General features: G+C 46.8%; 1 pseudogene; it reads right to left on the minus strand.

Annotated features, from left to right (window-relative positions):
* Positions 1–5662: 5662 nt before the first annotated feature.
* Positions 5663–12443, minus strand: LOC125525784 (annotated as a pseudogene).
* Between the last annotated feature and the right edge of the window lie 2566 nt (positions 12444–15009).

Raw genomic sequence — 15009 nt, forward strand, 5'->3', positions numbered from 1 at the left:
GGTATTTCAAAAAAATTAGTACGATCACGCAAGATCTATCTAGGATATGCATAGCAACAAGAGGGGAGAGTGTGTCTACATACCCTCGTAGACCGAAAGTAGAAGTGTTAAGTAACGCAGTTGATGTAGTCGAACGTCTTCGTGATCCAACCGATCAAGTACCAAACGCACGGCACCTCCGTGATCTGCACACGTTTAGCTCAGTGACGTCCCTCGTACTCTTGATCCAGCTGAGGCCGAGGGTGAGTTCCGTCAGCACGACAGTGTGTTGACGGTGATGATGAAGTTACCGACGCAGGGCTTCGCCTAAGCACTAAGACAATATGACCGAGGTGGAAAACTATGGAGGGGGCACCGCACGCAGCTAAAGATCAACTTGTGTGTCTATGGGGTGCCCCCCTCCCCCATATATAAAGGAGAGAGAAGGGGAGGGCCGGCCGGCCCCTAGGGCGCGCCCCAAGAGGGGAATCCTACTCCTAGTAGGAGTAGGTTCCCCCCTTTCCTAGTCTAACTAGGAGAAGAAGGAAGGAGAGGGAGAGGGAGAGGGAAAGAGGGGTCGCGCCCCCTCCCTTGTCCTATTCAGACTCCCCTTGGGGGCACCTCCTGGCTGCGGCCCTCTCTCTCCCCTAAGGCCCACTAAGGCCCATAACTTCCCGGGGGGTTCCGGTAACCCTTCGGCACTCTGGTTTTATCCGAAACTATCCGGAACACTTTCGGTGTCCGAATAACATGGTCCAATATATCAATATTTATATCTTGACCATTTTGAGACTCCTCGTCATGTCCGTGTTCACATCCGGGACTCCGAACAACCTTTGGTACATCAAATCACATGACTCACAATACACATCGTCATCGAACGTTAAGCATGCGGACCCTACGGGTTCGAGAACTATGTAGACATGACTGAGACACATCTCTGGTCAATAACCAATAGTGGAACCTGGATGCTCACATTGGTTCCTACATATTCTACGAAGATCTTTATCGGTCAAATCGCATAACAACATGCGTTGTTCCCTTTGTCATCGGTATGTTACTTGCCCGAGATTTGATCGTCGGTATCATCATACCTAGTTCAATCTCGTCACCGGCAAGTCTCTTTACTCGTTTCGTAATGCATCATCCCGTGACTAACTCATTGGTCACATTGCTTGCAAGGCTCATAGTGATGTGCATTACCGAGAGAGCTCAGAGATACCTCTCCGATACACGGAGTGACAAATCTTAATCTCGATCTATGTCAACTCAACAAACACCATCGGAGACACCCGTAGAGCATCTTTATAATCACCCAGTTACATTGTACGTTTGATAGCACACAAGGTGTTCCTTCGGTATTCGGGAGTTGCATAATCTCATAGTCATAGGAACATGTATAAGTCATGGAGAAAGCAATAGCAATAAACTAAATGGTCATAGTGCTAAGCTAACGGATGGGTCTAGTCCATCACATCATTCTCTAATGATGTGATCCCGTTCATCAAATGACAACACATGTCCATGGCTAGAAAACTTAACCATCTTTGATTAACGAGCTAGTCAAGCAGAGGCATACCAGGGACACTCTGTTTGTCTATGTATTCACACATGTACTAAGTTTCCGGTTAATACAATTCTAGCATGAATAATAAACATTTATCATGATATAAGGAAATATAAGTAACAACTTTATTATTGTCTCTAGGGCATATTTCCTTCACCAGGAGCACTAGCAGGCCGAGGAGCAGCTCGCAGTCGGCAGAGCGGCCGCGCCAGATGCGGACGTGGCTGAGCAGACGACGCTGCTCGAGTCCTACCGCTCTGCCCGCAAGATCCATCTCAACCGCTGGCGGTACCACCGCCGTCAGGCAGAAGTGGAGGCCGACTACAAGAAGTTCGACGATGTGGTAGATGAGGTGTGGGGCAAGAGCGAGGACAAGGAGGACATCGCTGGCTCCACCAAGGTCGCGTCCCACTTCCACGACCACAAAGTCGGCACATCCGCCGGCACCATCGACAGCGAGAAAGTTTAGTGCATGGTAGGACGTCGTTGCTCGGGTCCTAGGAAAGCCATCGCTCTTCCCCTTCGCCTGAAGCCAAGCTTGGAAGGATAATAATCGTTGGCCTATTAGTCGCTCAAGCTGTGGTGGCGGAGGCTGCAGAGGCAGAGCTGGAGAGCGACAAGTCAGAACTGGAGAAGGTGAAGGCAAGTGTAGGAGCTTCAGTTCTCAGGGCTCATAGCCGGACATGGGGAACGGGCGCCAGCGGTCATTTAGATTACGTTGAGATTAAAGTATGTTTGAAATTATACCTCTAGAGTCGGACAAGCTCCGCTTTTAGTTGAAGTATGTCCGAAATGTAATAAATTTCATCCGGTTAGTTAAAAAGTTATTTGAATTATGCGGGCAGCATTGGTTGGCGGCCTCCGACATCACTGCCCGCAAACTGGTCCCCCTCTATCCGCGGACAGATGCCGGAGCAAATTTGCGTGTCAGCTTTGGAAAGCCCTAATGTGAGGTGGAAGTATACCTGTGTGGTAAAAGTTTCTTGCCAAAGTAGTGACATCATCCCCAATCCACTCTCATGTATAGTGATCTAAGCAGTCTTATATATTTTTATAGCGTGTAGTTTCATGTCTTTAAGAGTGCATGATTTCCTGTTTATCTAGGATAGAATAAGTGAAATTATCTGTGTGAGGAGAATGATGAGTTCCCATGAGAGGCATGCCAATATTGGTATTAGGACCGGAGAATATGTATCTGAAATAATTAGCAAAAGCGTTAGCAATTTGCTGCGGCTTAAAATGAATAACATCATTTTCATCCTTGATGAAGACGATCGTGTTTCTTCTCCTTCTCTTTGGCATAGCGTGGTGAAAGTATCTAGTGTTTGTATCTTCATCTTTAGCCCGCTTTTTAGCCCTTTGTTTGTAAAATTCATTGAGTTTAGTAGATTTTGTTCATACCCGGTGGTCTGTGAGTTTTTCAACACATGACCTTGTTGGTGAAGATGCTTCATTTGGATTTAACTAATTTTTAAAAATGATCAAATTTATTATAAAAGTTCATCGGAAGTACCAAGTATCTAAAAGTAATAAAAAATACAATAAGATTTCGAGACCACTACTGCCGCCAGAGGAAGCCGTCAACGCGTCGATGTCGCCCCTCCACCATCGGAACGGGTTTGACCTTGTCAATGACAGCCGGGAAGTCTTCATGCACATGCCTCTAAGGACCAGCGTCATGGAGCCGCAGTTGTCGCCGTTAAACCCTTGTATAGATCTAAAACACCTCACCAAATATTGCCACATGGTGAGAAACCCATACCTTACCGCCCCAAGGAGATAGCAGGAATCTATGTGAAGCTCTGTTGACTACTTTCAGACGGATGAACTTGAGGAGAATTGGAGCCCGGAAGACAAACTCAAAAAGAAACGCCGCCATCCGTCCAAGTGTCGCGCCGGCCAGGACTAAAAACCCCTAATCTAAACTACCAATCGGAGCGGAGGCATCGGGATTTCCCTCCCCATCACCAGCCGTCGGATGGGTTTAATTAATCCGATCTTCAATGTTAAGCTCTTGTTGAATTGTTTTTTTTCTTCCTACACCATCTCTCTAGTGTCCCTGCAAGAGCACTAGGGCATTTACAATGCCGACTCGCAAATTTCCTCCGCATTTATCCGCGGATAGGGGGAACCAGTTTGCGGACACTGATGCCGAAGGCCGCCATCCAACGCTGCACGCATACATTTTAACAACGGTTCAAACTAACCGTATGAAATTCTTGCAAACCGGTCGATATTCATCAATGTTCAGATAGGAAATAGCACGAATCATCCATACATATCATCCAAATAAGTCTAGTACAACAATGATTGACCGGATGTCCAACAAGTTTTCATCAACGGATCATGTCGTCCCACACACTGCCCCTTCAGCTTCATCCAACTGCGTGTGTACGTAAATGGTTGTCCCTGTGTCCTGCGGTATGTCACGGCAGCGCGTGCGGGCTATATAATGTGTAGACCAATATTGAGTGAATGAATAATTTAAACAAGTTGGGCAAGAAGAAGCAAAACTTACAATCTCCTCCTTTGCCACGTGCAATGGCCACCTTGCCTCCTGTAGAAGTGAATGCTCTAGCCAATGCAACCAAAAGACCGATCTGATGAAAGAGACTAGGCAGCACATTATACGTCAACACTCTCCCTCGCGTGTGGCTCCCTCAGGCCTAAACATGGACCGAAAGTGGGCTGCAATTTAATTACGCCAGCCGGGTATTGAACTCAAGACCTCTTGGCTCTGATATCATATAGAAATTAATGCTCTAGCCAATGCAACCAAAAGACCAATCTGATGGAAGAGACTAGGCAGCACATTATACGTCAACACCTCCAACTAACCAACCACGTGATAAAACTTGGTGACGATGGTCTGGATGGCGTATCAGTGATCCGATAATGACCTCACATTGCGTTCTTGAATGATGTGCATGTCACAGAGCGCAATGTGCTTCTTGCGTGAAACGATTCCTGCACTTGCTGTCAGAAGGTCCCCCTCTGCTCCTGCCTACAAAACCCGCAGATACGGCCAATCACACATCGCACAACAGCTCATTCTCCATGGTCGAGTGCCCCGCCATCCTTCGTACTCTGGAAAACTACATGGCGTCCGAAATTAAGCAAAATGGCATTTGACTCTATCGGGCGTGGTGTCCGCCATGGAGGGCGTTGACTGGGGGGGGTACCTGGGTACAAATGGCTCCAAGGTGGACATCGCCGTCGTAAAAGGTGAGTGGGCCCTCGGTGCTGGCAGCGGACGTCCGGCAATGCCTCTGTGGCGGCCGGAGAGGTACATCGGCGGTGGCAGAGGTGGAGGGAGCTGATGCAAAATAAGGGAGGGAAGGGACAGAATGGAAGAAAATGGGACCGAGGGAGGAGGGTGGATTTAGTGGGCCTCGGGTGTCGGAGTCCTACATGGCTGTTGTCCGGACTCCCGCAATCCCAACCCCCATCTCCACTTTGCGAGAGAAAATGCGTACGAACCGTCGAGCAGACTGATACAGGCCTGCGTTGGATGACATAACATGTTAGGACCGCGCGATTCGGACGGTTACGGGCGGTTTGACGGTCCGCGTTGGAGATGCCCTTACCCCTCACAGAAAAGGGGACGCTTCTTGTATTGTTCTAAGCCTCTTTGGCATGATTTTGAAAACCGTTCTCAAGAAGCCACAAATTTTCAAACTTAAACAAGTGCCTAGGCCTACGAAACTGGCCATCAGTAGAGACGAGAATGGACGCATGATCACTCAAAACAGTAGGCAGATGAAGCACTTTGGTATCGGGGGTAAACAGCACACCAATAATCCGGATTTCCCAGCCTCTCTCTCACCCAGCGGCCTGTAAATCGCGATAAGAAATCCGTGGCGCCAACCAGTAACCGCAGGGATCTGGCAGTGCGCGCGAAACGAGACAAGCACTGAGCTGTCGAGGCTCCCCACCCTCAGCGCCTAGCGCATTTGTCTCGCTCCACCGCCACCGGGACAGCGAGCGACAGTGCCACCGGCCGCCACTCTGGAGCGTCAGGGGCGACTGGCAGGCGAGCTAGCCTCTAGCGATTAGACAGGCGAGCCAAGCTCTCCCTGACTGCTACAGCGCGCTGCGGCTCCCGCTCTGGTCCTCCCGACTTGGCAATGGGGTAGCATGGACGGACGTGTATGCACCGATGGCACAGTGCACCCAAATCCTTCCTCGTGTCCGTGGTGCAGCCTCTGCCTCTCCTTCCTCCATCCTCCTTCCTCCCTAGGAGTGCTATATATGGCGTGTGTCGCCGTGCCTTCCTCATCCTCACACTACCTCACTCTCAGTCGCACACGCAGTTTTCTTGAATTCTGGAGCTGTTTCGTCGGCATTGTATTGCCGGGGTGCAGCTTAGCCGTGTATGGAACTATGGATGGATGGATGGTGCAGCCCGGCTTGATGCAAAAGGTTAGTGCATGTATGGCTGGCTGGCTGGTGCCGCTTGCCTGGCTCCCTGAATGCCATCCGAGAAGCGCGCCGCTGTGGGAGGCGTCCCTCCTGGTTGGCATTGAGGGAGTCATGCAGGCCTCGGCTCCTCCTTCCTTCCTTCCTTCCTTCCTTCCTTTACTATGCCTTTCTTCAGGTCTTGCTGCCACTTTGCTAACTGTCTGCGACGGCTTATCCTATCCGTGTGTTTTTCATAAACCAATACAAGTTGTTCTACCACGCATTGTGGGATGCCCATTTGTATTCATTCATTTACTAGGAAGTATACGAAAATGCAAGGCGTTTTCGGGTTTTGCGTAGGGCATAAAAGGTCACATAGGTTGACAGCCAAATGCACTCGGTACCAACCACTAGTAACACTAGCATTAGGTTTGAACGATGAACTACATCAATACCAAGGCCATGTATATATTTACACTTTCCTTTGTAACAGCATCGACGTTCTTTTCTCGATATCCTAAGTGCGCACAAAGTATATATAGTTTGCTTCTCGCTCAAGAGCTTCAATAGAGCCTAATCCTTGTGGAGATAGCCCTCTGGCAAAGAGGGCAAACCTTCAGATCTTTCCCGCAGTCGGCGCATGTCTGCATTCCCATACATCATCAGTTTATCAGTTCAAAAACTTGGTGATTTAACATCAGAACCCCAAAAAAATTTAAGATGCATTTTCAGGACGTTTGAATACCTGGTGCCCACATCCAAAAGCCAGGTTCTTTGCTTCAGACCAGCAGATTGGACAAGTCTGCACAACGGGAGTTCAGCATTGGATACAAGTGTCAAGCGTAGCCACATCACTCAGCACACAAAAACTGCTGCTTACAAGACACTGAAACATACCTGCTGATCACCCACATCACTGTCCTGTCGAGGTGCTGATGCATTCTTCTGTGGCGACCCATAGCTGGTGCTAGTCGATTGACTCTGCTTGACTGCTGAGCATCCAGAGGGTTGTCGATATACACTCACCGGTGGAGGTAACACCGATTGGTGCAGAAATCCTCTTCGTTTGCTGCCAAAGAAAAATACAAAGAAGTTGAGTCTACTGCTGCAAAAGGCCATGGTTGTAGCTTTTCAGCAATTATTATTTGAGTTTAGTTAGATAGTAAAATACCCAAGAAGCTGGAGGTTCATTGTTGCCTTGAACTGAGCTGGGATCTCCATAAGTGCTGAAAGAGCAAATTCTGCCTCCTTTTTGCTAGTAGGAATAGGCCTTGACATGATCTCTGTGAAGTTGACAAACTGCAGTGAACCAACATCAGTATTTCTCATGATTAGTCCAGTCCAGATATAGAGGGTCAAAGTCAATCAACAAAGATTGAAAAAAGGATTTACCTGGAAATTATCAAATGCACGAGAAGGTGTGTTGTCATCAAATTGCCTCATCATATCCCAGGGCCCATCACCGACTCCAACAAGCACAATTGACAAAGGGTAGTCACTGGAAAAGGAAATCACAATTGTCCTTGAAATGTAAGAGTTCCGGTAACAATTTTGTAAGTAGATACAATTTCAAAAATATCTTAATTGTTATTACCTTGCTTTCACAATGGCATCTATAGTTTCCCTTTCCTGTGGGCTCAACTGGCCATTACCAGTGTCAACACTGCGTGTAACCTGTGCAAGTTTGCAAGGAAAGCATAACAAGAATCGTAAATTATAGACTCTTAAACTCAGGTAATATTTTACAAAAGAATCAGCACAGTACTGGTATGAGAATATAAACCTGTCCATCTGCTATTATGAGCAGAACATGGTACTGGCCACCACTACTATCAACAATCCCAATAGCAGTCTCAATCATAGGTGCAAATGAAGTGGGACCTGTTTGTAACAATAAATCATGTAAGATAAATTATTATTACCATGTTTTATTGAAGAAGGCTACAAAATATTGATACACTAACCAGCCAAACGAAGCTGTGGAACAATTTCTCTGTATCGACCAAGTGCTTGTTCGAATCCATCACACGGCTGGTTCTCAGGATAGAAGCTAAATACTTTTTGATCATGAGTGGTAGCTGTAGTTTGAAAACAGGATTGTCATATATTCATTTTTTGAACCAAAAAAAAAAAGAGCTGTGAGGCATGCTATGAACTGACCATCGCCGAATCCAAAGCATGGTATCAGATTGTCCTCATCAAATCGTGCGAGGGTTCTCCCGATAATGGATATAGCCTGCTCATATGGGTTTGGAGTATTCCCTATTGCATGCAAGCTCCGGTTGTGGAAGGACACTTTACCTAGTTAAAAGTAGCAACCGTAACTCATCAGTTATTTTTTAGAAGAAAGTACAAAAGGGAAAATAAGGAGTGAAATTATAGCGATGTCATGTTTTCATCATTGAACAAACCTGTCCATTCGTTGCTCTTGGTGAAATCAATCCCAACGATTAGATTTGAGGACTCAAGTCCAGCATGTGAAAGAGCATCAGTCACCTAGATTAAGCAGGGAAAGCTGAATTATCATGGTATAGGAAAGATGTGCTATGTCCACATGTGCTAAAAGGGGAACACAAGAACTCGGTATGCGAGATGCATAACGTAAATTAGTCCTACACAATGGGCATTCCACACACAAAACAAATAGGTGAGCAACTAATGAGCTCGACTGCAGTCAGTGGTTAGCAACTAAGAATATCAAGAGTTCCACACTTTACTTCAAGAATCAGTGCACGATGCTAAATATTGTATCACATGGGGAATTTTATGATATCCAAAAAAACAAACAGAGAAGAGCAGAGCAATCGACAGAAGATGAATATGAATCGATTAATTCTCAAGACATTTGCACACCAACAAATGCACTTCCATTCAACACGGCTAGAACGGATTATCCCACAACTCACAGACCGCGGAACTATTTCCACCGACTGCAGTCAGTGGTTAGCAACTAAGCATATCAAGAGCTCCACATTTACTTCAAGAATCAGTGCACGATTGCAAAACATCACACATTCGGGAAATTTTATCCCCCGCCCCCCACCCACCCCCAAAAAAAACAGAGAAGAACAGAACAACCTACAGAGGATGCATACGAATCGATTAATTTTTAGGACATTAGCACACCGACAAATGCAGTTCCCTCCAACACGGCTAGAACGGATCACAGCACGCAATTCACGCACCACGGAACTATTTCCAGCCAATCAAAACGGCCCACGGCCACGAGGCACGCGTGTACCGCCGTACCAGGAAGCATAGCAAGAACCGCGGAGCAAGCATTAACAGGAAGAAGAAATCACCGGTCGATCTGGCTGACCTGCTCCAGGGTGTGGTAATCGTCGCCGAACTTTCGAAGCGGTCTTTCCCTCCCGGCGCGGCGTTCTTGCTGTGGTGTCCTGGTCCGAACAGAATCAGCAATCTGCGGAGAAGAGCGAGCAAATCTTGGAAGGAAAAAGGGGTAGGGTTTAACCTGGAAACGGCAGAGAAAAACCCTCGCCGAGAGCAGCCGAGAGAAATGCGGAGGAGAGACGCTACGCTACCAACAACCGGGAAAAGAATTACATGAGACCAGATCTCACGCGAGACCCATCCTGATGAATGACACGTGGCATTCACAAATCTCAAAGCATCCTTCATCTCTCATCTAAAATCAGGGGGGAGAGAGATTAGATGCTTTGTTATTTGTGAATGTCACGTGTCATCTATCAGGACGGGTCTCACCTGCTAACCATGAGACCTGGTCTCATCTATCAGGGCGGTTGTTGCCGGGATAAGATAGAGCAGCGGAGAGGAGATATAGTAAGGGATTAAACAGGCCTCCGGCCGAGATCAAACAACCCACATTGCGTGAGGGGAAATCCGTCGTGGGGAAGCAACCAACCCGTGGGCGGGGCGTTGCAGGCAAGCTCAGCGCACAAATCGAGCGGCGGGGCGGACAGACGAAACGGGCAACCGAAACGTTCGTTCGTTCCTTCTACTTCTGGAATCCGTGGGCTCGATCTGGGCCGCGGTAAGTTACGAGGGCGGGCCCAGCTGCCAGACCCATGTGCTCGGAAAAGTAGGATAGGTGTCACGGTGGTGCTCCGTGAGGAGAGATGGACGGAGATGCAGTAAAACTGGGGCGACAGGGAGAAGCATGGGGGCGCGTTTTTAGCTGGTTTCTGGTGTGCATATGTCCATCTTATCGACAATGTGTCCAGATAAGGCACCCTATGGCTTTCTATGTGCAAAATGACAATTTTCATGTCATATATTTGATTACAAGAGGAAGGTCCGTCCTACTAAACAAAGTAACCGTCATCTTCACCGAACCTTGTGAGCATATCGCGTGAAAATGGACACAAAACTGGCGGTTTAAACATTCACTACTTTCCTAACCGTATGTTGTCATGTGCGGACGGCCATTTTGAGCACCATCACCAGAAGAACCCTTTCCAGCTAGGCCTGACACGTTCTAGAAGGGCAGAGATTAAGCAATGGACAGTTTCAGCAAAAAAAACTTAAGCAATGGATCTTGGAGAATAGGTGCTAGCACGATGAGTGTTGGGTTCTTCTTTTTGTAAAACCTCTTTTTGTTAACCCAAGTCTAAAAACCCACCTCCATTAATAAAGAAGAGCGGGACTATTTAATAAAATAACTAGGGAAAATCCAAAAAGAAATTATTACGATCCACCCAAAAATCTCTCTTCAAATATGAATGTACATGGTATCATCTGCCGACCTAGCTACTAACAAACATTCCAACAAGCAACGCCCAAGCCTGTGGGTTAGCCTTCGAAATTTGTGAGGTTAGAGGAGCTACTAATAGCAAGGGGTCAAGGGATGACAAAAAAACCTATGGGGTCAGCTAACCCCATAGCCATAACGTGGCTTCACCACTGCCAACAAGCCGTCCAGACAAAGACCACCATCAAGGATGCATGTGCACGTCTTGTCAGTGGGCCTCTTCTAGTCGGTGACTCCAAATCAGCCGCGTCGCCATAGTGCCGGCTCACCGGGCGCTCGGGTCCTCTGGTGCTGGATCCTTACGGTACCGGCCGGAACACCTCTCCTTTCCCCATCACCATTCCGGCAGACTATGAGTCCCACCGGGAAAGAGCGTCCCGCCGTGGGAAGGAGAGGATAAGGGCCGTCGAGGGCCGTGTCATGGTGGAAAATGGTGGCGACTAATGCGGCGGCGCGGGCGGCCGCAGAGGAGGAAGTCATCCGCACCTGCATTGTGAAGAAACCGCAGCGGAAGAACGCGCGCGCCCTAGCCCGAGAGCAGAATCAAATGGTCTGTGCCATGGCCGAACTACCACCGAATGAGGACAGCTCGGGCGACGAGCAGATCCGGCTCAATCCGTATTGCATCTTCGACCAGTCCTTCCGCAAGAAGGACAACAAGGGCGCCGAGAAGGGGAAGAGCGGCCGTGGATGAATGCCACCATAGCCAAACATGCCAGATTTTGGTAGTTTGGTGGCGTGTTTAGTATAGTGTGATGGAGTAGCCGGACGATGCATATGCGTCAACGTAGTTGCATGAGTTTGTATGGATTTGAGATATAGTAATTGAGGTGTCCGGCTTTGGACTTCATTTTTTGAGGGTGCCCGGTTAGTGCCCGTGGACGCACCCGGGCGTGTACGCGGGCGTTTGACGGGCCAGATTTGCCAAGTCCGCCTGTAGATGCTCTTGTTACAATGTTACAATGAGTATTGGTTTCAGACAAGAGAAAAAGAGAAATTCAAAGAGGTACACTAAGATAAAAAGGGAGGAGAACCATGGAAAAACTGGGCATGGAGTTCGGCATCATAAATATTGAGGTTAAACCAAAATAGAAGAGGTCTCTAGCTTTTCACCTTGAGCGAGGTTGTAACGCCTTGAGCGTGGTCATTTGGCTGTCACTCGGCAACACCCCCTAAAGGATGGAGAAACGTTGTTATATGGAAAGGCGATGAACTAGTGAGGATTATATACTAGCTAACCCGGGTTCTGAGAAAATCATCCGTCCATTCCACAACTTGGCTAAACTGAGAACCAGACAGTCGAGCACCACCTTGAATAAGCACAAACTAGTATCATCTTCAAGAACGATGACCCAAGGGGCATGCACGATGATCAAGCATCGCCATCATTTGATGCTCGGGAGAATCCGAGGTTTCCAAGAAGGACGATTATATACCCTCAAAACATCGTCAAGGAGATGACGCCCATGGCTCCAGGGCGTTGCTCACATCTGCCCCCGTCTACCAAACGAAAGACAAGGTCGTCTTCACCCAGATATGCATCGCTAACTGCTAGCTTGAGAGCTGAGTTCTGGGCGCAAGATCCGTTGTATGCCTAGTCAGTCTCATAGCCCATCATGCCATCAGAACCATCTTCGAAGGTCGCCGCCATGGCTCTGAAGGAAATATGCCCTAGAGGCAATAATAAAGTCATTATTTATTTCCTTATTTCATGATAAATGTTTATTATTCATGCTAGGATTGTATTAACCGGAAACATAATACATGTGTGAATACATAGACAAACATAGTGTCACTAGTATGCCTCTACTTGACTAGCTCGTTAATCAAAGATGGTTAAGTTTCCTAACCATAGACATGAGTTGTCATTTGATTAACGGGATCACGTCATTAGGAGAATGATGTGATTGACTTGACCCATTCCGTTAGCTTAGCACTTGATCGTTTAGTATGTTGCTATTGCTTTCTTCATGACTTATACATGTTCCTATGACTATGAGATTATGCAACTCCCGTTTACCGGAGGATAAGCTCAACGTTCATCTACAACGTGTGTAAGACAGTTTTACACACGCAGAATACTCGGGTTAAACTTGACGAGCCTAGCATATGCAGATATGGCCTCGGAACACTGGAGACCAAAAGGTCGAGTGTGAATCATAAAGTAGATATGATCAACATAGTGATGTTCACCATTGAAAACTACTCCATCTCACGTGATGATCGAACATGGTTTAGTTGATTTGGATCACGTGATCATTTAGATGACTAGAGGGATGTCTATCTAAGTGGGAGTTCTTAAGTAATATGATTAATTGAACTTTAATTTATCATGAACTTAGTCCTGGTAGTATTTGCATAACTATGTTGTAAATCAATGGCTCGCGATGTAGCTCTCTGTTTATTTTGATATGTTCCTAGAGAAAACTATGTTGAAAGATGTTAGTAGCAATGATGCGGACTAGCTCCGTGATCTGAGGATTATCCTCATTGCTGCACATAAGAATTATGTTCTTGATGCACCATTAGGTGACGGACCTATTGCAGGAGCAGATGCATACGTTATGAACATTTGACAAAGCTCGGTATGATGACTACTTAATAGTTTAGTGCACCATGTTTTACGGCTTAGAACCGGGACTTCAAAAATGTTTTGAACGCCATGGAGCATATGCTATGTTCCAAGAGATAAAATTGGTATTTCAGACTCATGCCCGTGTTAAGAGGTATGAGACCTCTGACAAGTACTTTGCCTACAAGATGGAGGAGAATAGCTCAGCTAGTGAGCATGTGCTCAGAATGTCTGAGTACTACAATCACTTGAATCAAGTGGGAGTTAATCTTCCAAATAAGATAGTGATTGACAGAGTTCTCTAGTCACTATCACCAAGTTGCTAGAACTTCATGATGAACTATAATATGCAAGGGATAACGGAAACGATTTCCAAGCTCTTCGTGATGCTGAAATCGAAGAAGGTAGAAATCAAGAAAAGCATCAAGTGTTGATGGTTAACAAGACCACTAGTTTCAATAAAAGGGCAAAGGGAAGAAGGGGAACTTCAAGAAGAACGACAAGCAAGTTGCTGCTCAAGTGAAGAAGCCCAAGTCTGGACCTAAGCCCTGAGACTAAGTGCTTTTACTGCAAAGGGACAAGTCATTAGAAGCGGAACTACCCCAAGTATTTGGCGGATAAGAAGGATGGCAAAGTGAACAAAGGTATATTGGATATACATGTTATTGATGTGTACTGATACGTCTCCAACATATCTATAGTTTTTTATTGCTCCATGCTATATTATCTACTGTTTTGGGCAATATTGGGCTTTATTATCCACTTTTATATTATTTTTGGGACTAACCTATTAACCGGAGGCCCAACCCAGATTTGTTGTTTTATGCCTATTTCAGTGTTTTAAAGAAAAGGAATATCAGACGGAGTCGAAACGAAACGAAATCAACTGGAGAAGTTATTTTTGGAAGGAAACACACCTGATGGACTTGGACCCCACGTCAGAAGATACGGGAGCTGCCCAAAAGGGTGGGGGCGCGCCCTGCCCCCCTGTCTCGTGGGCCCCCCGTGGCTCCTCCGACGTCCTCCCTGCACCCATATATACCCACGTGACCTAAAATTTCCAGAACGCAACATAGATCGGGAGTTCCGCCGCCAGTAGCCTCCGTAGCCACCAAAAGTCAATCGAGACCCTGTTCCGGCACCCTGCCGGAGGGGGAACCCTCACCGGTGGCCATCTTCATCATCTCGGTGCTCTCCATGATGAGGAGGGAGTAGTTCTCCCTCGGGGCTGAGGGTATGTACCAGTAGTTATGTGTTTGATCTCTCTCTCTCTCTCTCGTGTTCTTAAGATGATACGATCTTGATGTATCACGAGCTTTGCTATTATAGTTGGACCTTATGTTTATCCTCCCCCTCTTCTCTCTTGTAATGAATTGAGTTTCCCCTTTGAAGTAATCTTATCGGATTGAGTCTTTAAAGACTTGAGAACACTTGATGTATGTCTTGCCGTGGATATCTGTGGTGACAATGGGATACCATGTGCCACTTGTTGTGTGTCTTGGTGACCAACTTGCGGGTTTTGTGACATTGGGAACCTATGCATAGGGGTTGGCACACGTTTTCGTCGTGATTCTCCGGTAGAACTTTGGGGCACTCTTTGAGGTCCTTTGTGTTGGTTGAATAGATGAATCTGAGATTGTGTGACGCATATCGTATAATCATACCCACGGATACTTGAGGTGACATTGGAGTATCTAGGTGACATTAGGGTTTTGGTTGATTTGTGTCTTAAGGTGTGATTCTAGTACGAACTCTAGGGCT

Source organism: Triticum urartu, chromosome 7 (genome assembly GCF_003073215.2).
Source record: "Triticum urartu cultivar G1812 chromosome 7, Tu2.1, whole genome shotgun sequence".
Lineage (NCBI taxonomy): Eukaryota > Viridiplantae > Streptophyta > Magnoliopsida > Poales > Poaceae > Triticum > Triticum urartu.